Source organism: Rhipicephalus sanguineus, chromosome 4 (genome assembly GCF_013339695.2).
Source record: "Rhipicephalus sanguineus isolate Rsan-2018 chromosome 4, BIME_Rsan_1.4, whole genome shotgun sequence".
NCBI lineage: Eukaryota > Metazoa > Arthropoda > Arachnida > Ixodida > Ixodidae > Rhipicephalus > Rhipicephalus sanguineus.
Genome location: NC_051179.1, coordinates 119197227 through 119220755, shown reverse-complemented (window position 1 = coordinate 119220755; position 23529 = coordinate 119197227). Strand labels below are relative to the sequence as shown.

Here is a 23529-nt window from a genome sequence, read left to right as displayed (position 1 = left end):
CAATGCCCCCACTCATTTGCTCTAATCTGTTTTCTAATCGCAATGATTAGAAGAATTAAAACAAATTTCCGAATCTCGCCTTCATGCACTGTCTATTCCCAAGTGACTACAGCTCGCAATGCCCTGGCTGCGGGGGAACGTGCGATTTAGAGCACATGCTTTGGCGGTGCCCCTCGTTACGTGGGGATAAGGACTTCACAGAGCAGAAATGGAGCTCAGCCCTCAAGAGCTCGGAATATCAGCATCAACTTTGGGCTGTCCAGAGAGCCTGCGATGCGGCGGTTAGGTTAGGTCTAACTGTCCTCACGTGGGAGCGGCCCGCGGTGTCACCCTAAGGGGTGGCGCTTCTCCGGATCTTTAAATAAAGTTCTCCGTACCGTACCGTACAGGCGATCACACTTCATATATCGGCAAATTTTGCTGCGCTAAGCCTTTGTTAGGAATGGGGATGCGTGGCCGGTGCGAAGACGGGTGGTTGTCGTGCCGGGGCAGTCATCGGGAAAAGTTGACGTGAGAAAGAAAAAGTTGCACAAGTATTTATATTATTCAGATCTCAGTGAACAGGCACGGCACTCTGCGGTGTAAAGAATTAAATAAGCAAAACGGCTGTTTGGCCTAGCTGGAAATGGTTCATCATTTAAGAAGCGCAAAATGACACGGGGACGAAGGATAGACACACACAGGACAAGCGCTTTCTAACAACTGATTTTATTATCGAAACAACTCAGACTTTTAATCCATACGGAACTGCGCAAATCACATCTGCTAATGCCTTAGCGCGCATCGCTAAAACAACATAAAAAGGCGTTCACAAAAAAGCAGAAAGTTGTATCTCTTTGTCTGATAGGGCTATTGAAGGATGACTAATGCAATCTTCCTTGTGTTGTGAAATGAAAAAAGCTTCAGCAATTTCTCTAGATGTCTGGTTCTTATGAGTGAACAAAGTGACGGTATTATCTATGTTAGGGTTGCACTCACATTTGTTGCAGTTGTTTCGATAATAAAATCAGTCGTTGGAAAGCGCTTGTCCTGTGTGTGTCTATGCTTCGTCCCCGTGTCATTTTGCGCTTCTTAAATGATGAATTAAATAAGCAGGTTGACGTACACCCCCTGTTCTTTCTATCCACGCGGTCACCAGGATTGCACCAATCCTGGGGCATTGGCAGTGCCTTAATTATGAGCAAACATATCTCCACTTGCGCAGGATTTCACATGTTGAAGACCAACATCTCTGACGATCCTTTCGGAGATAGGAGACGCGTTGACCGCGCGTTGACAGCAATTGTACGAGGATTATACGTTTGGCCGAAGATCGTCCGTACAGCGCCTTAGAGGCGACACGGCAGATACGCGGTACGCTATTGTTGCTCTCCCTCAACCCACTCCAGTTCATTTGCAGTCTCTGAGAAGCGAGGGCACAGCTTTCAAGGGGTTAAATGTGAGGAGCGCGACCACGAACTTGACTTTGGCGCTTCTGTTATAGAAGCAGAAAGGAATCCGGGAAGAAGGCTCTTACTCGAGTCTTCAGATATTCAGAACACACTTGCAAAGGTGACCCGGTCGCTGGGAACACTACCTCCGCTATCCCCGCGCGCACGTCAACTTGCGAACCCGACACTCTACCGCAACACCGCACAGAAAGACGGCAACGGTAATGCCGACAATCTGTCTTCATTTTCTTGTTTACAAACGCAGATTTGAGTGTCTCCGTACATGCGACAACCAAACAGAAGGCAGTTCATTTGTTTGTTTTGTGTTTTTCTGGATGAGAATGTAAATCCGGCACGTTTTGCAGTAAGGAAGATGAACGTATCCGCGCGCGTCCTGTCTTCGATCGTATTTGTCCGTCTTTACTAGCGCAGTTAATAGGCTTTAAAACGAAGATGTATGCAGTGTCCGCATTGACTTGCTAAGTGGTTTGTCATTTCTGTGTAGAAAACAGCGTACTTCTGAACTGCACACTGAACACTTCAGTTTTCGTCACCTCCTTGAACATATTGTCGATTCTTGTTCACGTTCAGGGACCACAGCTGCAATAGTTCACTCTATAGCCGCACTGACCTCTAGGCTTAGGGCTTCATACTCTGTGCTCGGCGTTCGTAGCGATAAACGTGAATACTGAAATACGAAGAAATAAATAACTGTTCGAATGTGGTTTCGATCATGACCGAATCTAGGTGCATTCAGACGATGGACCGAACCCGGATGTGGCGGGGAGGATGGCGCTTCACGTGACCTCACATCAGCGATTCTCCTCATCCGCGCCTCGTCGGCGTGGCTTGCGGGCGCATGACCCCAACCTGATTTTTTCATTGGCATTCTGGGGGCGGAACGCCGCAGCTTTAGCGGACAAAGAGGCTGGCAATCAGTACACTTTTCTTCTGCTCAAGCCTTACAGCTGTACTCGCAGTTGGTTTCAGCTCTGCTGGCGCTTAGTTCAGTTTATTTCTGGGGTCGTATTTTAAGAAGATCACCTTTGAGATATATATCATACTTAATGCGCGCTGATTGGCAGGTTGGAGAGTAGCGGGTAAGTTGTCGCTTCAGTCATTGCACAAGTAGGATTCTGTGGCAGGCAAAGTGGCGCTGTCGCCGAAAGCGGTTGTCTCAGAACACAGCCCATGTTTGAACACTGATTTTAAGGTCACTTAAGATGCGAACCGAGGGAAGGAAACATGAAGTGCAGCAGTGCAATGTGCACTGTCGGTAGCTGTTGTCAGCAAAAGAAGAAAAAAAAAATACTGCCGATATCGCCGCATCACTGTATCCTCCCTTCGTATGCGGGGCCCCACGCGTGACAGCAGCGAGGTCCGTCTCCAGCAGCTCTCTGTAAAGAAGATTCTTCTTTTCATTCAGTCATTCCGCCAACAACAACGATTTCGCCGAAACAAATTACAGTCCTCGACAATACTCGACAAAGCTCGGCGAGCTTCGCGTTCTGTCGGCTTGCGTGTTGTTGAATACTCTCAACCCGGTCTGCTGCCAGCGGGCGCAGGTGAGCGCACAGTCTGCGGTCGAGAGTAATCCGGCTGTTCTCTCCTAAGACACCGTCCGTCGTATGGATGCGCCTGCAGGCGGATTATCCGCGGATTGGCTATCCGCGTCCACGACAAATCCGGATTCAGTCTGTCGTCTGAATGCACCATCATTGGGGTCATATTAACTGATTTAACTACACAAATCCGAAGCTACAAACGCGGATATTGGTCATTCCCAGTGCCGTCCAGTGCGCTTAGAGCACTGAGAGGTGCTGGAAACGCACTTTTTTTATTTTTATTAGTCGTCTCCACCGTCACAACAAACAAATGCAGTGTTCATTACTGCATACATGTGTGCTTAATAAAGAGTGTAGCCGGCACATCGATATCCATCAGGAACGGGAGTATAACTTTGTTTTACTCTCTCATGCCAGAAGAGTATATGGGCATTCCACTCTCTCAGTACAGGTGGAGTATAATCACATTTCACTCTCTCCTTTTACATGGAGTGAACAACGGATTTCACTCCATACGATGGGCGAGAGTAAAAAAAAAACGCCCTGAATAGTAACTCGGTCTTTTTACTCATGCGATACTCTCACCAGTTTTTAGAGTGTACATAAATTGCGTTTCTGAGTACCAGAGCAGGGATGGAACACGTGTGAGTATGGGGAGTAGGTTTCAGAACTGCGCATGTGGTGGTTGCAATATAGCTATTTATGTTAGAGAGTATCTAAATTATTAATCATGAATATCTAAGCTACTAACAGGGGAGACCATATACTCAGGTGAAGAAAGTTGGATGCACATCAGGATGCACATACGAGGTCGCAAGAATTTCGCCACTTGCTCATCTCCACGCGTATGTCGCCTCGTTTTAACCAGTAAAACGAAGACAGCAATGACAAAGCAAAACGGCAACAGCATCACAGACGATGAAGACTAGCAGGTGGCAGAGTGCTTACGCATATTTACGCAAACTTTTCAGGGGACGTTCTGCTGGATACCTTTTAAAAAAAAAACAAAGCTACTGCTCGCTTTGTGATTGAACGAATAAATCACGATGTTATGGCACGACATAGCCAATCCTGTAGCACACGGCAATAAATACTCAATGCGTGGTAGAATGAACTACGATCGCTTTAATGGCGACATAGAATCTGAAGAAGAAGAAAAAAAACACGTGCGTAGTGGGTCGCTTCTCCGCTTCCTCTTTCTCTTCTTTTTGAGGTCCCAACATCTTCCGGGGCCTCAGTTGTGGTAGCGCCGATCTCCAGGTAGTATATCTTCTGCGCGGGTCTTTTCAAAACTTTTCCGCTACCCAGGCGTAACAGGCAAGCGCGAACAATTCCGTCATTGCCGAGGTAAACTTCTTCCACTTTTGCCAGAGGCCACATAAACTTCGCTTTGTTCGGTGTGTGCACAATCACGATGTCTCCAACTGCTAGGTTGCGGGAAGAAAATCCAGGAGAACGATGTGCGGATGGTAGAGTGAGAATATACTCGTGCTTCCAACGTCTCCAAAAATAATCGAACAAACTTTGGCGGTTTGGCGGTGTTGTAAACGCCGTGAATATTCCTTCGCACCGCTGTGTGTCACTGAATCTTCTGTTCAATCACCATCCGGCAAAGTGGCAAATTGTCGGCCTATAAGAAAATGTGCTGGCGTAATCGCGGATGGTTCACAAGCTTCGAGGCAGGCGTAAGTAAGCGGTCGGGAATTAACCACAGCCTCGACCTCGGTAAGTAGCGTACCGAGTTCTGCAGCAAAAAGGCTGTTTCGTCCGAGGACTTTTCGTAGAGACGTCTTCACTGTTCTAATCAGTCTTTCCCACCAACCGCCCCACCACGGCGCCGCATCTACGATGAATTTCCATTTAATCCGCTGTGTCGTAAACGACTGGAAGTCGGTCTCTTTGATTCGGTCCATTACCTCCCTGAGTTCCTTAGACGCTTTTCTGAATGATCGAGCGTTGTATGAGTAAGTGACGCTGGGCAATCCTCTCCTAGCAATAAATTTTCGGAATGCTAGCAGGAAGCCTTTCGCAGTCATGTCCGTCACCAGCTCCAAGTGTATCGCCCGCGTTGATGCACAAGTAAAAATTACAATGTACATTTTTTGGTCGCATTGTCCAGCTTTTTTGGCAAAGACTAGTCCTGCGAAATCCACTCCTGTAGTGTCGAATGCCTTGGATCTTTCAATCCTGCAGGTCGGAAGTGGAGCTTGTGGCGGCGAGCTTGCCTTTGCTCTAAAGCGAGCACATAACGCACAACGGTTTATCACCTTCTTCACTGTTCGGCGAGTTCTTATACCCAGAAGCGCTCTCTCAGGTGGTTTAGCGTGGCGGTTATGCCTCCATGCATTGTGCGAACATGGGAATCTCGAACTTCAAGAAACGTGAAGTAATGACCGCCAGGTAGCACCAATGGGTGCTTTGTACCAGGGCTTTCATTGAGGTTTTGTAGCCTCCCACCAATTCGAAGCAGGTTTTCTTCATCTAGAAACGGTCGCAAGTCATTCACCTTTGAACTTTTAGGTAGAACCTGCTTTTTAGAAGCGCAAACATTTCATCGCCAAAGGCTTCACTTTGAACTTGGTGTATCCAGTAACGCTCAGCTGCCAATATTTCCTCTGTCTTCAGACATCCATACCCCGGGCAACTTTTATTAGCGTTGTGTATGAAGCGCCATACCCACGCCGTGACTCTCAGCAGTTTGATGAGAGAACTGTGTCTTGTTGCGTCAAAGATTGGCGCTCTCCGCTCATGCGATTTGTCACCTATTGGAAGGGCTATATGTATCGAGTTGATTGCTTCCTGACCCTCTTCAGCAGCTAAGGGCTTCCTGAGTGGCCATTCAGAAGGACTCAGCCGCAGCCAACTCGGTCCTTGCCACCAAACGTTCTTTTGTACCAAGGCATCCAGTGATTCACCCCTTGTTAGCAAATCCGCAGGATTTTCGTCTCCTGGGCAATGCTGCCAGCTGCAATCCCGTATTTGAGTCACTGCTTTGATTTCAGCGATGCAGTTTTAAAGACGATAGTCTTTCTTGGGGAACTTAAACGCAGAAATTTTGGTCTGTCTTTCTGTCTGTCCTTCTGTCTGTCTTTCTGTTTGTCGGCACGTCCCTCGATTCAGCCACTCGGCCAAAGTTGAACCACTTGCCCAAGGGCCAGCCATCGTGAACGGCTGAATAGGTTCATACTTGTGTACATTGTTGATCAAAAAGCAAACATTACGCATATCTGAGGTGCAACATCACTAGGAAAGTATTAGGCGGTGTGTTCCTTTAACAGAAAATACATAGATACGCAATTTTAAAGACCTTGATGGTATGCGTTTAACGTTGACACAGTAACGCGTTTATTAAAAGATTGCCACAGCTGAAGCGATCAGCGGTCCAAGCCGAGCAAGCGCGAGCGCCAACAACAACCGTCTTCGTCGTCTTCTTTCGCAGGCGTTCTTGTCTGCGCCCTAGCCATGTTACAAATCACCTAAGGAACAGGTACAAATGGTGGGTCATAATGCGGCTTCAGTCGATCGACGTGAACAGTCTCGCGGCCGCGGCGACAGCGGTCCGTAGATGATTGAACAGGCTCAATCATATAGTTAACTGGAGATGCTTGACGTAGGGCGCGGTAGGGGCCTTCGTACTTAGGCAGTAGCTTTGTAGAAAGGCCAGGAGCGGAGGAGGGAACGCGAAGCCACACCAACGTTACAGGCGAATACGACTGAGGAGGCAGGTTTTCGTCGTGACGGTCATTCTGGCCCTACTCGCCCTACAATGTTACAACCCTAGTTTCTTAAGGTGCGCTGAAAATGCGACTGCGCTGAAACTTGTCTTCCTCCGTGCCCTCTGCACAAGCTCATGTTGTGTTTCGGTTTCGGTTCAGTATTGCATTGTACGAATGACAGGGGGCGCCGCTCTGGCATTCCTGTTTTACCCAGGCGACGTGTAAGTAAGAGAGTTTGTGGAGAGTACTCGTTGAGTGCGGACGTTTCTTCTCCTTCGGCGCATCGCGCCAAACAGCGTGTTCGGGCTGGCCGGCGTCCCCACCGGTCGCGTTGGTCACCGCCGGTCTTCGCCTGCCGCTGCGCCGGGACTACCAGGCCGCAACACAGCACTCGTGTTTCCCGACGTATTGCCAGATGGCGTCCATATCTCACGCAGCGCCTCTTCTATCGTCTTTAGACGACATTTGCAGCGAAGCACGCAGATACGCGGCCAATTTTTAACGAAGACTTCTTGCTTGCATGAATCTGCTTGAATCCAATTCAGGACAGTTGTAGAGTCTGTCCACATAATAGAAAGTGGTCTGTTAAAAAAAAGAGTATATGCTTCTTCTATATATTTTAGCAATCTGCTGCCTATTAGCGCTCCCATTAGCTCTAGGCGTGGCAAAAAGAGAGGCTTCAATGGAGCGATCCTTGATTTCGCAGTAATGAGACTTGTGCTGATGTCGCCGTTAGCTAGCTCAGCGCGAACATATGCGCACGCTCCATAAGCTTTCGTGCTTGAGTCCACAAAGACGTGTATTTGAATGTCACGAATATCAGCTGCCTCTGACGTCAAACGTCGGGGAACATTGACCTTGGGAAGGTGAACCAAATCACTTCTCCAGCTCATCCACTGTCGTGCTATATCATCTGGCAGCTCTTCATCCCAGTCGACTTTACGGACTCACAGCTGTTGAAATAACATCTTTCCTCGTACCAAGAAAGGAGCAACTAGTCCCAGTGGGTCATAAACTCTCGACACTGTTTGCAGAAGAAAGTGCTTTGTATCTTGAGCTTTTCCCAGAAATGACAAGATATTTTGAGAGCTGTAAGTAAGGCTTTCCGTCTCCATGTTCCATGTCATTCCGAGGACTTTTGTTTTGGATGACGTTTGTCCGCTGCTGTTAGGTATAACTGGTTCGTTTGAGTCGAATATGTCCTGCAGCTCTTGACAACTTGTCCATTTTCTGAGTGGCACTCCAGCGTCATTCATTATTGCCTTTGTGGTGGCGTAAAGCTCTACAGCTGCTTGTAAGTTATTCGCCCCAATCAGCAAATCGTCTACATAGAATGCCTTCGCAAGTAGTTGGGCCACTCCGTGCTGCTCGTTGTCTACACCTGTTTTGAAGTGATGTTGAATGGTCGCTGTAAGCATGAATGAACTTGACGTCGATCCGTAAGGTACTCTTGTCATTCGCCAGACCTGTATGTCGTCTTCCCTGAATGGTAACGTCGGCTTCTCAGCAAACCACAAGAACCTGAAGAGATCTCCGTCTGGTGGTCTAACACCAACCTGCAGAAACGCTTTTTCCATGTCTGCAGTCATTGGTACTTTGTGCCAGCGAAATCGCATGAGTACTTGTAGCAGCTGAGGATTTAAGTTCGGACCGGTTTTTAGGCAATCATTCAGCGATTTTTGGTCTCTTGCATGCGACAAGGCATCAAATACCACCCTCAGCTTCGTAGTGAAAGAGTCCTCACGGATATCTTCTCGGTGCGGCATGTAATATGTACGCTCCTCATTGGGTTTCCTTTTGGAGACTACTTCCGCGTGTCCCGAGTCAGCGTACTGTCGGATGGCATGGTCGTACCGTTCCAGCAGGCCCTTTTTGGTTGATAGTCGTCGTACAAGGCTCTGAAGGTGGTTACGTGCGACGAGGTAGTTGTCTTCAATTAGTTCTATGTCAGGTGTTTTGCACGGCACTGCAACTTCGTACCGTCGATCCTTCTTGACAATATTCTTTAGGAACCTGGACAACGTGATTGAAGAAGTTAGCTGTTCTTCCTCTGGGGAGATGCCGATAACATCCAAAGTCCAAAAGGACTGCAGATCATCATTAATCTCCGATCGTGAACGTATATCTGTTCTTAATACACATACCATCACCCTGGATGTACTTTGAACAAAGCTCTTTTTCTTCACAGGTCCTTCTAGCGTCCAACCCAATATAGTGTTAATAGACACTAGTCCTTCAATTTCTTGGCTTTTAATAGGTTCACCGGTTATGATCTTCCATATTTGGTCGGATCAAATAAGCAGACTTATTCCAGGCTCGGCTTGCGCCATAGGAATGGTAAGCTCGTCCGCTAATACCATCTTCAGTTCACGAAGGTTCTTGCCAAAGGAACGGTCAGTATTCGTCACTGCGACATCTTGACAGATCACTGGTATCGTGATAGCTTCGATGACCTGTTCTTTGTCCCCAAACTGACTGCTCACGTGAACTTCTACTATTTTACTTCGTTGTGGTTGGGAAGGTGCTTCAGACGCAAACGTGTTGATTGCCAGCTTCGTTTCTCCGATTACTTTCAGCTGCAAACGTGTAGCGAGTTCTTCCTTTATAAATGAACGCTGGCTGCCGCTGTCTAAGATTCCTCTTATGTAGCAAGCCTTATTTTCTCTTCCCACCCAAGAACGAAACGTTTGAAGATGTACACCTTCGTCAATTTGGCAGCTCGTTACGGCAGTTGATCTTTCGTTCCGATCTGACTGCGTTTCGTTAACGCAGGCTGTCGTTGTGTTCAATTTCCTAGTACTCATTTTATTGGCGTTTGGGTTGAACATAGTTGTTGCGTGCCTTTTTTTTACAAGAAATGCACTGTATGCGTCTTCGACAATCTCTGGCTAGGTGTCCCGGTATAGTGCATTATAGCACCTCATGTTTCTGCCTAGTCTATCTTTCTTCTCTTCGAGCGTTAGAGAACTGTCGCATACCTCCGTTTCATGTCTCATGGATTTGCAGAAGAAGCACTCACCATATTTCTGCTTTCCCGTATGCACGGTATGCAGCACAGATGCCGATGGAATATGCTTGCGGTTGTAAGTACGTTCTGACGATTCTTGTGTCCCTGATCGCTCTCGGCTTTCGATTTCGATGCGGGTAAACTGTAGCAAGCTCTCGAGCTCCTGACACGATGACACTGTTCCTTCGTTTGTAGCAACCGATGTTCGGAGCATGACTTCAGTTATACGGCGCTGGCAGTGAAAAGAAATGACGATCTCTTGCGGCAGTTCTTTTAGTAGAATGTCATACAGCATCGCGGAAAAGCTGCTTGTCGGCACCCCGAGAGCGTCGAGACCACGCATGTTCATCTGGACTTGGTCGTATAGATTGCGCAGCTGTTGTACGTCAGATGCCAGTTTCACGCATCGAATGTCTCTCAAGGCTCGTAGGTGATGTTGCTCTATTTGCCGTTTATTCCCATATCTGTGTTTGAGTAGCTGAACTGCATTTCCGTAGCATGAGCTTGTAGTCGCAAATCAAGCGATTACTGCAGTAGCTTCTCCTCTCAGGTAATTCCGAAGGTAATGGAACTTGTCCGTCTCGCTTAGTGTCGCATTTGAATGCACGGTGCCTTCAAACTGCTCCCAGAAAGCCGTCCACTCCCGTATGTTTCCGTTAAACGGCTTGATCTCCAGTCGAAGTAGGCGGGGCCCGATATGTGCATTGCCGACATTCGTAGGAGCATGGACGGTACTTGCTGAATTTCCAGCGTCGACGGCTCTCTGCGCGTTGTTGATGTCCTCGATTCGGCACTGTAGACGTGCAAGTGTCGCTACTACTTGATCTTCGTAGTCTGCTGCTGCGGCGTATTCAGACGCGAGCTCCTCTGTTGGAATGTGATCTTCTATTTCTTCCGATATCTTCTTCAGCTTTTCATTGCTGGATGTCAGCCGCTGCTTCAATGCGTGGATTGTCGCTCTATCGACGCTGTCGCCTCGTTGATTATCTTGCTATTCTGAGCGCGTGCCGATGATCTCTTCTGCTTCAAACGATTCAGTGCTGCAGTGTACTCACAGGAAACATTGGGCTTGCGTCCACTCGTTGACGTAGCTGGGCGCGGCCACCGACAAGGCTTACCAAGCACCGACGATTATTCCTCGGAGAAATCGTTCTTGTCGATGCTGCCGTCCGTGTCGCCGATTAGCCGCAGATCCCGGGTTTTCGGCACCATGTGTTATGGCGCAACATAGCCAATCCTGTAGGACACGGCAATAAATACTCAATACGTAGTAGAATGAACTACGATCGCTTTAATGGCGACATAGAATCTGAAGAAGAAGAAAAAAAACACGTGCGTAGTGGGTCGCTTCTCCGCTTCCTCTTTCTCTTCTTTACTAGGTCCCAACACACGATGACCGTCGCAACATTATATATCGGGCTGAAAGTGAGCAAGAAATGCTTTAATATATGAGCGCGCGACATATCGCTTGTATTTTAGCAAAATTAGTTCTGCTTATGTGACATTGCTTTGAAACGTCCCAGCACAAAATCCTCGGCAATCGTTCTTTCATCGAAATTCAGCTATACATGTTCATATTCTTTTCAAATAAAACATGTCTAGAAAAACATACCTTGAACTTTTTTGATACGGAAAAAGAAATGTACTGAGACAAAAAGTACCTAATTCAGGCACTGACGCATAATGTTATAGCGGATTCTATTAGATATTGGTACGTTCCTCGTAACTGCGTTATAAGGGCGGCAGAAAGATAAACTCTAGTCAGTTTGCGAGTGGCTTGGTTGCTCTGAGGAGGTCGATGATGAAAATTGCAGGAGATATTTTGCTCATTACTGGCGTGTCTCGTATCGCAAATACTGCAGCTAGCCATGATAGGTGATGTTTCAAGTCTCCTTCAAGCCAAACACAAAATAAATAAATGGTGATGATATCAAATCTGAAGTTCTAAATACAGGCAACGCTTACGTTGTGTCGTCGGGATGGGCCAAGTGGCAAGTATGATGTTCTACAAGCGATGCACTGCCGCTCCTGAAAAATAGGTGTGCAGCCTTTCCAGGAGTCGCAAGCATCGGCTTCCGGTCACTCAGCCGCGCGGCCAGAGCGAAGAGGATATCGGGTTACTTTTCCCCTTTAAAGAAGAACGCAGCGCACTGACCGCGCATTCGCGAAGAGGCGCCGCTTTGCAAAAATAAAGCAGTTTGTGCCCAGCAGCCGAGTGGTGTGGTTCTTCCCAAGGAAAGCCACACAAACCCCGCAACGTAACGGCAATCACAGTACCACACTCCAGATCTATACGACTGGGTTAGCAACACGCATGTCTACGACACTGACAGGAATGTGGGACAGTCGCCAGCTGCGCGTGCTTTGTCAATGCGCACCGGTGTTTTCGGCCAAATTCGGGAGTGGAAATCCTTGGCCTAAACAAAGACGACGCAGAACTTTTCCTTCCACTTCTACGCACTGTTTTTTTACGCGCAGCGAAATGTAAAACGTACAGCATTAGAACTGTAGTCCAAAAAAAGTGCACCAGCGCCTTATTTGCGCACCGCAAGGGCTCTCCGGCGGACGAATTGAGTAAAACAGGAGTGAAAAGGTGAGACCATGCATGAGACTAGGGCGTTTTAGCAGGCAGTATCGATAAAAAAAACTACGTGCCAACGACTACGGCATGGTATTTCGGTACTTATTTTAGAGTATTATGGTCACTGCTGAAACGCTTTAGTGAGTTCGGCGGCATAATCCCCGCAGGTGCATCGTTTCAATAGCCTCTGACATTTTAGTTCTCACAGGGCAAAATTTTGTGATAAGCGACAGTCTGCGTTGGGAGTGCCGGAAAAAACGGCGATGAAGAACACCATTTCATGAAGAAAGAGTTCAGGTCACGTCGATGGTAACAATCCTGCAGGTTTATCTGCCACAACCTTCTCTGCCTAAGATATTTCAGCGGTGTGCACAACCCAGCGTCGTGCCCTTACGCCGCGAAATCTGCCATCCTCTTGTGCTGGGGAAGCGAGGGGTTGGGGAGACGAGATTCTTGGATAGAAAAAAGCACCTAAACCGCCTCGTGCACGGCTGGGGAGAGGGACTAAACTAGCGAAAGTGAGCCTCAGCGTCGTTGAGAAAGGGATAGTGAAAGAAGTTGGAGGAAAGGAGAGGGCACTTTCTAGAGAATGGAATTCCTACAACACCGAGTACATGCCGGCGCAACTTCTCTACCCATTAGAAAAACCGGTTGGAGGTGTACGAGAGGGACTGAAGGTTTGGGGGGGGGGGGGGTGATAACACAGGCTTGGGGGGGACGGGAGCGATTGCCCCTACCGCAACCCCCCTCTGGATCCGCCACTGGTTCTAGGAATACCACAGGGGAGTTGTTAGTGGAGTTCAGAGAACGCGATAGTTTACGGATCATGAATACCTTCTATAGAAAACGAGACAATCGGAAGTGGACGCGGACGAGCCCTAATGGCGACACTAAGAATGAAAAAGACTTCATACTGCGCGCGCACCATGGCAGCGTGAAAGGTGCTCAAGAGCTTGGCTAGATACGATGCAATGACTATCGGACGGGGTCTCGATTTTGCCTAGACTCAGGGAAGGAACGGGATACACTGGTACGCGAGAAGCTAAATAATCAGTTAGCGCTCTAAGGGTAAGTACAGAAATGCAAGATCTCCCTTCACAAGAGATACTCGGCTGTAACCGAGAAAGCCGACCCCAGCGTTGACGCAATGAAGGGCAATCTGACAAGTATCATTGCGAAGTGTGCAGTGAAAGTCGGAGGTACGGTCGTTAGGCAGGGTACTGACAAGCTTCCCCAGGAGACGAAAAACCTCATTAAGAAAAGTGAAAGCATGAATGCCTCAAACCCAACAGGCAAAATAGGACTGGCAGAGCTTTCGAAGTTAAACAGCAGGCGCATAGCCGACATAAGGTGGCATACTATGAAGAGAGTTGAACATGCTCTAATGAACGGAGGAAGCCTAAAAGCGCTGAAGAGGAAACTCCGCAAAGGCAAAAAACATATATTCATTAAGACGCAAGGAAGGCAATAAACTAGCAGCAAAGATTAGCATGTAAAATCTCCGGCTGTTGCCTCTTGCGACCATTCTACTAGCAGTTTGTCACTTGAGGCGCTGCACCTCGCCGAACGCACTGCGCAGCCGCTAGCCCTAACATTTTTTTTTCTCTGCGTGGCGATGATGTCCAACTGCATCTGCCGTGAACCTGCGTCTTCCTCCATGCTTTTCTGTCTCGCCGGTTCACTTAGAAGCGAACGATTCAAACGGGCTCGATGAAGACAGCATGCCGAGTGCTGACAATAGCGTCAGTGTTATCGCCGCCATCGAGTGAATGCCTTACGAGGCCGAGCCCAATAATGGGCACAGTGGCGAAGGTGCTCCTCGCTGTTACTTTCTACCACGGAGGTGCAAAACAGCGGTGGCGCCGCGGTTAGTCCGTTTGTCCGTGCAGCGATAGCGATTGCGGGGCGGCAAAGGTCGGAATCCCCGCCGTGGCCCGTCGTCTAGATTGGTGAAGATGATGACAGTGTTTGTGTGCCGTTTCTCTGCAATGGCTTGTCAATGTAAAGCAGTCACATAATGTACCAAATAATGTTGCGCAACACATATCTTACAAAAAGGTATGACCTTCAGGGCTAATGCGCCCAATATCGGTGTTACGTCGGTCATTCCGAATTGTTCCTTATCGTCACGATATTTATCGAACCTATTTTGCACTATCGTTGCTCTGTCGCTTAAGATACCAAATTCCATCCACCCGATCGAGACACTGACCTATGTATATTCTTTGGGCGTATGAGTGGGCGCGCCCTTCTTAGCGCGCGGTAAGTTCCACGATGGGAGGGCACGTCGTTGATCCCAGCGAAGCTTGTGGAAGCGCCTTTCATTTGCGTGTATTTACCCAGGGTCCGGTCATTGCTTGGCACGTGCTTATAGCTGGATAATAGAGCTGTCAAACGAAACGCAGGGTCATTTCTTGTTTGAACACGAGAGAAGTGAGCAAAGAGTATTGACTCGTCGTATTTGCTCACGACAGAGTGCCTGCTGAGTGCCTGAAGGACGGAGGGCATTCAGCTCAGCGAAGCTTAGCTCAAGACGTTCCACGTGCCTCTCAATATTTGATGAGTCACAAAACACGGGGCTGCTTTAAATAGGAGGTGGAAGACCTTCAAAGCTTCGGTGCCCGAGAGTCGAGGATCTACAAGCAATCTCCGGATTCTCAATGTCGCCGCAGTTATTGCACTCTGCTGAAAAGTTGGTCATCGGAAACTTGCGATTGTGTGAGGAAACTAGTGTCCACCGGATATAAATCAGCCCGATTGAATTAGCGTCAAAAGACTATGTTGTCACGAAAGCGAAGATGGTAGAGGTACTCACACCCGCATTCAATTATGCGGAATGAAGGCACGAAGAAACGGACCAATATAGCTGCACTGTTTATTCTACCGGGGTTTTCTGAATCTCCGAATATCTCGCAACAGTTATTCGTATTCTCGTTACTTTTCCTTAAAATAGAGAGGACGACCATATCCGGTTTTTCTTTTTTTTTTTTGGTTCGGAAACAACAGCGTTCTTTGTGCTCTGCCTGATTTTCAATGAATGTTTTGGACGAAAAAAAAAGAGAAAAATTCGATGCGGCCGCAAAATTGAATCGGCGCATTGAGCACGAACTGACTCAATATTGAGTACACATGCGATGTAACCTTTAAGCTGCAGCGCGCTACTACACAGCACGAAAAGTATGGATTACCAAAGTACGCAGCGTTTACGGTTCTTATGTCATCACCTGTGCTGAAACAACTGTCTCTGCTTCTTTTGCACGAGAAGTATGCGGACAGTGTACATATATATACAGATGGTTCCACAAACACCCAGTGTTCGTCCGGTGCGGTGGTTGTCCCAGCAAGAGCTCTTACCATCAGCTTTAGGACTGACCACTCCACGACGTCGACAGCTGCGGAACTCGCTGCTCTGCGCGCGGCACTTTGTTTGGTCAATCGGGAACCATCTCAACATTGGTCTATCTTCAGCGACTCAAAGGCAGCCCTACAATCTGTGCTATCTGCTCTGCGTCGCGGGCCATACGAACAGCTCGTATTTGAAATTCGATGTCTTCTCCATACTTCACATGAGAAAGGGCACCACGTGACGTTTCAGTGGCTGCCAAGTCACTGCGGCGTCATAGGGAACGAACACGCCGATAATGCCGCTCGGGCAGCTCATGAAAGCACACAGGAAGATACCATCCCACTTTCAAGGTCTGACGCTGCCAGCAGTCTTCGAAGGCTTGCACATGAGATAACGCTCGCTCTATGGTGCCTACCAAGCAGCCGAACCAACCGGACCAATCGTCAACGCCACCTGTCCTCTTTGATGCATCTCTGTATGCCAACTGGACTCCGCCGAAGAGAGGCCACACTGCTTTATCGCTTATGGCTAGGCGTGGCATTTACGAAGTCCTATTCCTTTCGGATTGGAATGGCCGACAACGCTCTTTGCGATGCCTGTCGTTGCGAGGAGACGCTACACCACGTCCTGTGCGACTGTCCGGCATATAATGTTCAGAGACAGTCACTGGCGTCCGTTCTAGCGCGCCTAGACAGTGGACAAATGTCTGTTGAAACAGTTCTTGCATGCCGTCAACAGAAGACATCACAGCTTAAGGCGACGAAGGCACTGCTGAGGTTTTAAGAGAGACGAACTTGGACAAGCGGCTGTGACAGAAATGTCGCGTACCACGCAAGAGTGACCGACTGATTTTGTGTGTGCAGTGTGATGTGCTATCTTTCTATCTTTCTCTCTCTCTTTCCTCTCCATCTTTAATCTCCCCCACCCTGTCCCCATGTGTAGGGTAGCAAACCGGTTGTCCCATACTGGTTAACCTCCCTGCCTTTCCTTCTCTATTATTTCTTCTTTGTCTTCATGCAATCACAATCTCCCATTAATCCCCTGGCCCATTTTGTTTGCCTATTTAATGTAAAAGCAATAATGCGTATTATTGAACGACGTTGCGACAGTTGGTGTTGCCTTTTGCGAAGGGAAAAACAGCGCTTTACCACACGGACAAGGAAGTTATGCACACGCGGCGCTAACAACATGGTCTTTATTTCAAGAAGGCAATGTACAGAAAAATACCGCCTGTTCGACACAAGGTTACGTCAGCCCGATGGGGAATAGAAAAGGAAGGAAAAGAAAAACTAAAAACGAACAAGAATGAAGAAAGATTTTCCTAAACAAAGCAAGTCACCAGTTCAAAGGTCAAAGTGGGGGATTAAAGCCTTAAAATGCAAAATCGAAGAAACGGATTTCTTTCACTGTTCTTGCGAATTGCGTGCGCCTCCACCACCGTCACCTCGTAACCTTGAAGTTTAGCCAAAAGCATTCAAATAACCTGCGCAATGTGAACAGCTGCATTTTCCGCAGTGTAGGGCCAAATAGCATCATGCACGTAGTCAACTTTGTTGGAATGTTTCCTGAAGCGTGTCTTGAGGCAGTCGCCTGTCTGCCTATGTACCTTCGTCCGCACATAAGCGGAACTTGTGTTCTGCTCGTGTTGAGCGGAAGTTGCTTTTCTAGTATACGTGTATTGTCTCGTTGCAATAAAGATGGTGTTCTTAGTCAGCGCACCGTGTGTGCAACTTTCTTGGCCGTGTTGTTAAGCGCGGGTTTTCCTTTCGTGCAATTGTGTGTAATCAAAGGCCACTTACCACATCGGGCAAACAGTAACGCACACAGGTCGCAATTGCGTGCTTCTTCTTAAGTTGCCCAACCCTCGAGTGGCAGGTTCTGAGAAGAGCGACTGCGTGAGCACAGTTTTTCTTGAGCACACCGCGTAGCCGTTCTCCCCCTTCCCCCCCCCCCCCCCCCCCCTCCCCCAACCAAGCGATAGCGCACTCCATTTAAGCACTTTTTTATACAGTGGCTGCGCCGTGCAAGTTATTTGTATGGCTCTCTATGTTATTCTTATATCACATTGAGATCATTGTTGTTACATTGATAACATTGCTTCCGGACATGCGGTGAATGGGCTACTGGTGTTACACAACATGCGTTCAGATTTTCAGGCGATTATCGATGCTATGTCATGTAATTGTGATCAAAACTTAAACAGTGCTGGGTGGCGTAAAAACGTAGGCTAGCCGGCTTGGTTCCTGACGTAATGAAGATCGCAAAAAGACCAACACACACAGGGAAAACTAAGTTATCAGCGCTAACCGGTAACTGAGAATTCGAATGTCCAAACACGTCCAATATACTGATACGCTTCACCAAGCGTGCGCAAGGACTGGCAAGAGCGACAAGCCGATAATCTCATGTTTAATACACAAGTGCCCGTATTCACAGAGATATCGTCCGTTACACTTGTCATTAAGACAAAATTTCAGGCAATCGTGAAGCCGCATGCACTACAGCCAAATCCGCATATATCGAGCTCACAAGAAAAAAAAAGAAGGAATAATTGTAATACAACTTTCACTGAGACTGTTGTATTTTCCGATGCGAATTTCGGTGCGCAAGTTGACTCATGGCAGTGCCTCGTGATAAAGTAAGGAAGACGCCTTCACGACAATAAGAGTTCCTTATTTCTATTTTACCGCGGTTTGCAGTTGGGAATGCGATGTTATATGCAGGAGCGAGTTATACGCGAGAAAATACGTTATCAATGTAAATAGCACCTCAGAATCGTTGCACGTAGCCCTACGTACTCGTTGGGCGTCTGAAGTGTCTAGTCTGCATGTCCCTAATGTTACGCTTGTTTGTCAATATCTCACAGAGCATGTTTCTTGGGAAGCTGTACGCAGCGGCGACGTAAGGCTTCTTTTCCTGAAGTTCGCTTACATAGGTCATCGCCAGCTTCGCGGAGAATATCAGGTTCTTCGGTTTTACGGCACCTATCGCGTTAACAAACAGGCGGAGAAGCGAAAGGCGACCCCGCGCGACGGGCCACGAGCGCAACGACGGGGAATCATCGAGGCAGAATCACAGCGCTCGTTCTCCGAAATGCGTGCGGGAAAGTCGCCTTCCTTGAGGATGAGCCAAAATGTCGTGAGAAAGAGCCAACTTCTTGGGGTATTTCCCGCTGCCCATGTTCGATATATTAAGTGTTCGGACTATTTTTGTTCGATATAGCCGTAGGTTTTTCCATGCATTGTCCATAAAGTATTGTCATGATTGCAAAAAGTGCGATAAAAATATAATTTATTTTGGCTGAGTTTGATATAGTCGGTTTCGACTAGCGAAGCGAACCGACCACTGCTAAGGAACACATGCGCAGGAAAAGTTGCGCGAATGCAGTCCCAGAACTTAATTTCACGAGGCATTCGATGGCTGCACAATTCGCACTTCCTTCTTTTTGCACCTATGCCTATAACCATTCACATATGAGATAGTTCAATGCCACGTGCGTTCTCAATGCCAGGAAGAGGTCGTGCAACGCCGCATGGCGACTACTAGACGGCACATTCAAGCCTGAGATGGGCCGCTGCTTCCCTCTGCCGGCCATTTCCGCAGATTCAGCCACATCGTTGCTGGGAAATGTGGTGCCAAGTGAGCCTAAGGATTGTCTTGGAAAGGAATGACAGCATTGTCTTGAGGACTGTCTAGGATTGTCGGAGAAAGGAACAGCAGGTGGAAAGAAAAGGAGCCCTACCGCAAACGGTTCGGTGTTACCGATCCAGCCAAGCAGACACTTGGAACATTTTGCTACCGACGCTTCCTACGAGGAAGAATACCGCGGGAAGGTAGGGTCGTGTGGTGCCTGCACACAAAGATAAGCTGCGGAAATGCGGCAGCAAACTTCCGTGCCTGAGACTGAAGCACACCTTCACACCACGTCTGACGCCGGTGTAATAATACCTGACCAGGACTCGGGTCATCAGCCGCCAGACTTCGGTGGATGGAAAGCTGAGCTATATCACTGACATTATGTAAACTGTCATGAGGTATGAGGAAGAACTAAGTCACAGGCTGCAGTATGATTGGGTTGATTTCTTAGTTAATAATAGCCCAAGATTCCTCACTCGAGGAAAAAGGTCACGTTGTTCTTTTGAGAAAGCCATTCACGACTGTAAAGAAGTGAAATAGGGCCAGTAACATGTCGCCAAATTATAACTAAACGTTATCACAAAAGCAGTTAATATCCTAACGAATCACATGCCCCAATTTTTTAAACCCGCCAAGTATTAGCGGAGTCAAAGTGATTTATCGCAGACTTCGATCGCATTCTGTCTTCTTTCGTGCTTACACGCGCGTTGACAGGGATGAGTCGGAGGACGCAACGTGAACCCGTGTCGTAGGCTTGAAGATTTTGTCTTCAGGTTTTCTTTCAATGTATTTGCAGATTTCCGGTACAGAGGAGCACGGCCCCGTATAGATGGATAAGATGGAATTCCATGCACCAGGAAGCAAGGTGCGTAACCGGTAACTGCGTGGGGCGTCCTATTGTATTCATCTATTACCTCCGAGAGCAGTTTAGTCCAATACTTCTGTGCCTCGTTACAATGGTCTGGTTTGTCCCCTCGTTCCCCTGTCAAACGAGGGGTTTGTCCCCTCGTTTGACACCATCGCAGACGTTTTTTCTGTGTCGCAGCTGCTCAAAATTGGCGAAGAGCAACGCCGGGATGCATCTTTACGAGCCATCATTGACCAACTTGAGTCAGCACCTCGTGACGCGCCTCTACGAATGTATCTCGTCAAAGACGGGATCCTATACCGCCGCAACCTCGATCCACTCGGCTCCGACTTACTTCCCGTCATACCGGCACATCTGCGTTTGACTGTCCTTCACCAACTTCATTACGCTCCCTTGGCGGGCCACTTGGGCGTTTCCCGCACATACGATCGTGTACGTCGTCGGTTTTTTTGGCCTGGACTTGCCCGTTCTGTTCGACGCTATGTCGCCGCTTGTGAGCCCTGCCAGCGCCGAAAAAAGCCGTCTGCCCTTCCAGCTGGCTGCCTTCAGCCGATCGAGGTTCCCGCTGAACCTTTTTTTCGAGTCGGTCTCGACCTGCTTGGCCCTTTCCCACTCTCCAGCTCCGGAAATAAATGGATTGCTGTCGCCACAGACTACGCGACCCGGTACGCTATCGCACGAGCACTTCCGACGAGTTGCGCTACCAACGTTGCGGACTTTCTGTTGTACGACATAATTTTAGTGCACGGAGCCCCACGCCAACTTCTCACTGACCGTGGCCGCACCTTCCTCTCAGCTGTCGTTGAAGAAATCCTGCGGTCTTGCAATACCAAGCACAAGTTTACAACTTCGTACCATCCACAGACAAACGGTCTCACGGAGCGCCTCAACAGGACCATAACCGACATGCTCGCGAAATACGTTGCGGCTGATCACCAGGACTGGGACATTCATTTGCCATATGTGACGTTCGCCTACAATTCCTCGCGTCACGACACTGCCGGCTACTCGCCATTCTATCTCCTACACGGACGAGAACTCGCGCCACCCTTGGACAGTTTGCTGCCCTCCGCCACCGAATATGCCGCCGAAGCCATCGCCCGCGCCGACCACGCGCGCCAACTCGCCGGTAACCGCCTAGAAGCTTCGCAGGAGCACCAAAGACAGCTCTATGATTGTCGTCATAGAGACGTGCACTTTTCCCCGGGTTCTCTTGTGCTTCTCTGGTCACCCACCCGGCGTGTGGGGCTTTCTGAGAAACTGCTGTCACGGTACACTGGACCATACCGTGTCGTTCGCCAGGTGACTGACGTCACTTACGAGATCATCCCAGCCGATCCAACGACGTCATCGTCAGCTACGAGCGACATCGTTCACGTGTCTCGGCTCAAGTCTTATTACCCTCCTTCGACCACATCTGTGTAGATTAAGCACCGAGACGGTGCTTCTACCGCCGGGGGGTTATGATACCAGACAGCGTGGCTGCATGAAAGAGGAAGACGACGTCGCTTGCTGGTTGTTGCTGGACTGTCGCCATCTTGTCCACCCTGCGCTGTGCATTGTGAATAGTTATTAAACAAGCTACCTGTAACATTATCATTGCGTTGCGGATGACGAAATGAGGTGAAAAGTTTAGGTATTCGGTTATGCTTCAAGAACTGCGTAAATTTGGCTGCTGTGAATACTTTCCAACGATCTGAAAGGAACTTGCGTAGTTTTCCGGCAACAAAAATGGTTTTTAAACATGAGATGTACGCATCGCTGTTTTCACTTTTGTGAGCGAACGCCTATAGGTACCAATGAGCACGATCAATAACCAAGTGGATAAACCTTTTTGAATAGCCGTATTGAGAAAATCCTCCAATGGTGTCCATTGCAAAGTGGTCAAAAGGATCTTCAGCTGAGGGAGTTATTCAAGTGTCCCGTACTTCTTCCTTTTGGTCTTATTGCATCTCTGGCATGTATCACAATGCGGAATGTAGATGGAAACGTCTGCTACCATATCCGGCCAATAATATTGCGGAGACAGGAGTGATACTGTGTTCTTCACAACGACATGCCCAAAACGTTGATGTGCATTCTCAAGAATGGTCGGGCGTAGTTCATGGTGCACATATTTCTTCCTCAGTACTTTCTTTTTGACGATGACTATGTTGTTTTGCAATGAATACGCTCAATTTAGGCGCTCATTGCTGCATCGTTGAAGTTGGTCGTGTGACATAAGTTGAACTATTGGGGCTCTGGAGAGCGCATCTGCTTCGACGTTGCTTACGCGCTTTTTCGCGCAAGCGTCGCGAATCTCATGAACAAAAGCCATCCGACGCAGATCCGAAGCTTGTACTTCCCATCATTCCCATGGCGATTCAAGCGCCGCTGAAGGAGCCCGCATAGACACAAGCGCCAGATTACCCTCTAGATATTATAGTAAGGAACTCTAAGCGCCCTTGACGTGACGCCGCGTTCCATCGTAACCAAGGGAACGCAGCGCGCGCTGAGGGATGGATTTGATCTTTTCGTGCTGTCAACTCATTAAAAAGGAGATGTCGCCAGAGTTCGGAGAGATTCCGAGTTTCGCCAAACTCGGGCCATCCTGCATAGCACCCCAGTGTTTGCGAGTGGAGCCGTGTTACATAGAATTCAAGAAACAAGCACGCGTGGCGATATACCTACACAATACTTGTCCACACTTCCGGAGCCATTTCGTCCACTGCATAACATACCTGTTCATCACCTCTACTACCATTGCTATATCATGCAAAATTATTAACCAGCAACCTTTGTAACTCGAACAAACTACGCAATCTCAACTCTATACAATGGCTGAAATATTTCCGGGCTAATGTGGGCGGAAAATATCTGCACAGTTCTTTCAGGAGAACAGCAAATTTCATGGTCTATTTGGCTTTCCTTTTTCACATTTTGTTTCCCCGAGCAAAGATGTGTTGAGACAGTCTTTGCTTTGATACTGACGATTATTTGATGAACAGATGACGACGGCGATATGGCGCGCCGTTCCGGCTAATCTCTGCAATGCCTACATTCGAAGGACACATCATTAAGGGAGGATTAGCAATAAGAGCGTGCCACCGTCTTTATCAGGGTCCATCGTCCTGTTTATTACTGCTGAAATTGGTTTTTGTATTTGCACATTTCCTCTAGGCTTAGTCAACACGGCTAATGCAACGCTGCGCGAGAAATTAGCGGAGGAGGCTGATGAGTTTTGTTTTCATGTATGTTTATTCTCGTCTGCGTTTCCTCATTGCACGTTTCTTGCTAAGGCAGCTGCAAGGAAAACACGAAGCCAGATCTCTCCTCGGGCTGGGCAAGGTCATCACAATCTGGCTTGATGTTATAACGAATAATTAATAACCTAGGTAAAT

General features: G+C 48.1%; 1 protein-coding gene across 4 annotated transcripts in view; it reads right to left on the bottom strand.

Moving 5' to 3' along the window:
• Positions 1 to 23529, bottom strand: part of LOC119390622 (uncharacterized) — a 214041-nt gene that overhangs the window by 150106 nt on the left and 40406 nt on the right. Inside the window, exon 3 of one of the 4 annotated variants that reach the window (XR_005183406.2) lies at positions 10987 to 11137. The exons of the other annotated variants lie outside the window; for them this stretch is intronic. The gene's annotated coding sequence lies outside the window, so the exon portion shown is untranslated. Of the gene's footprint in view, positions 1 to 10986; positions 11138 to 23529 lie in introns of those variants that run through there. 4 annotated transcript variants of the gene reach the window in all.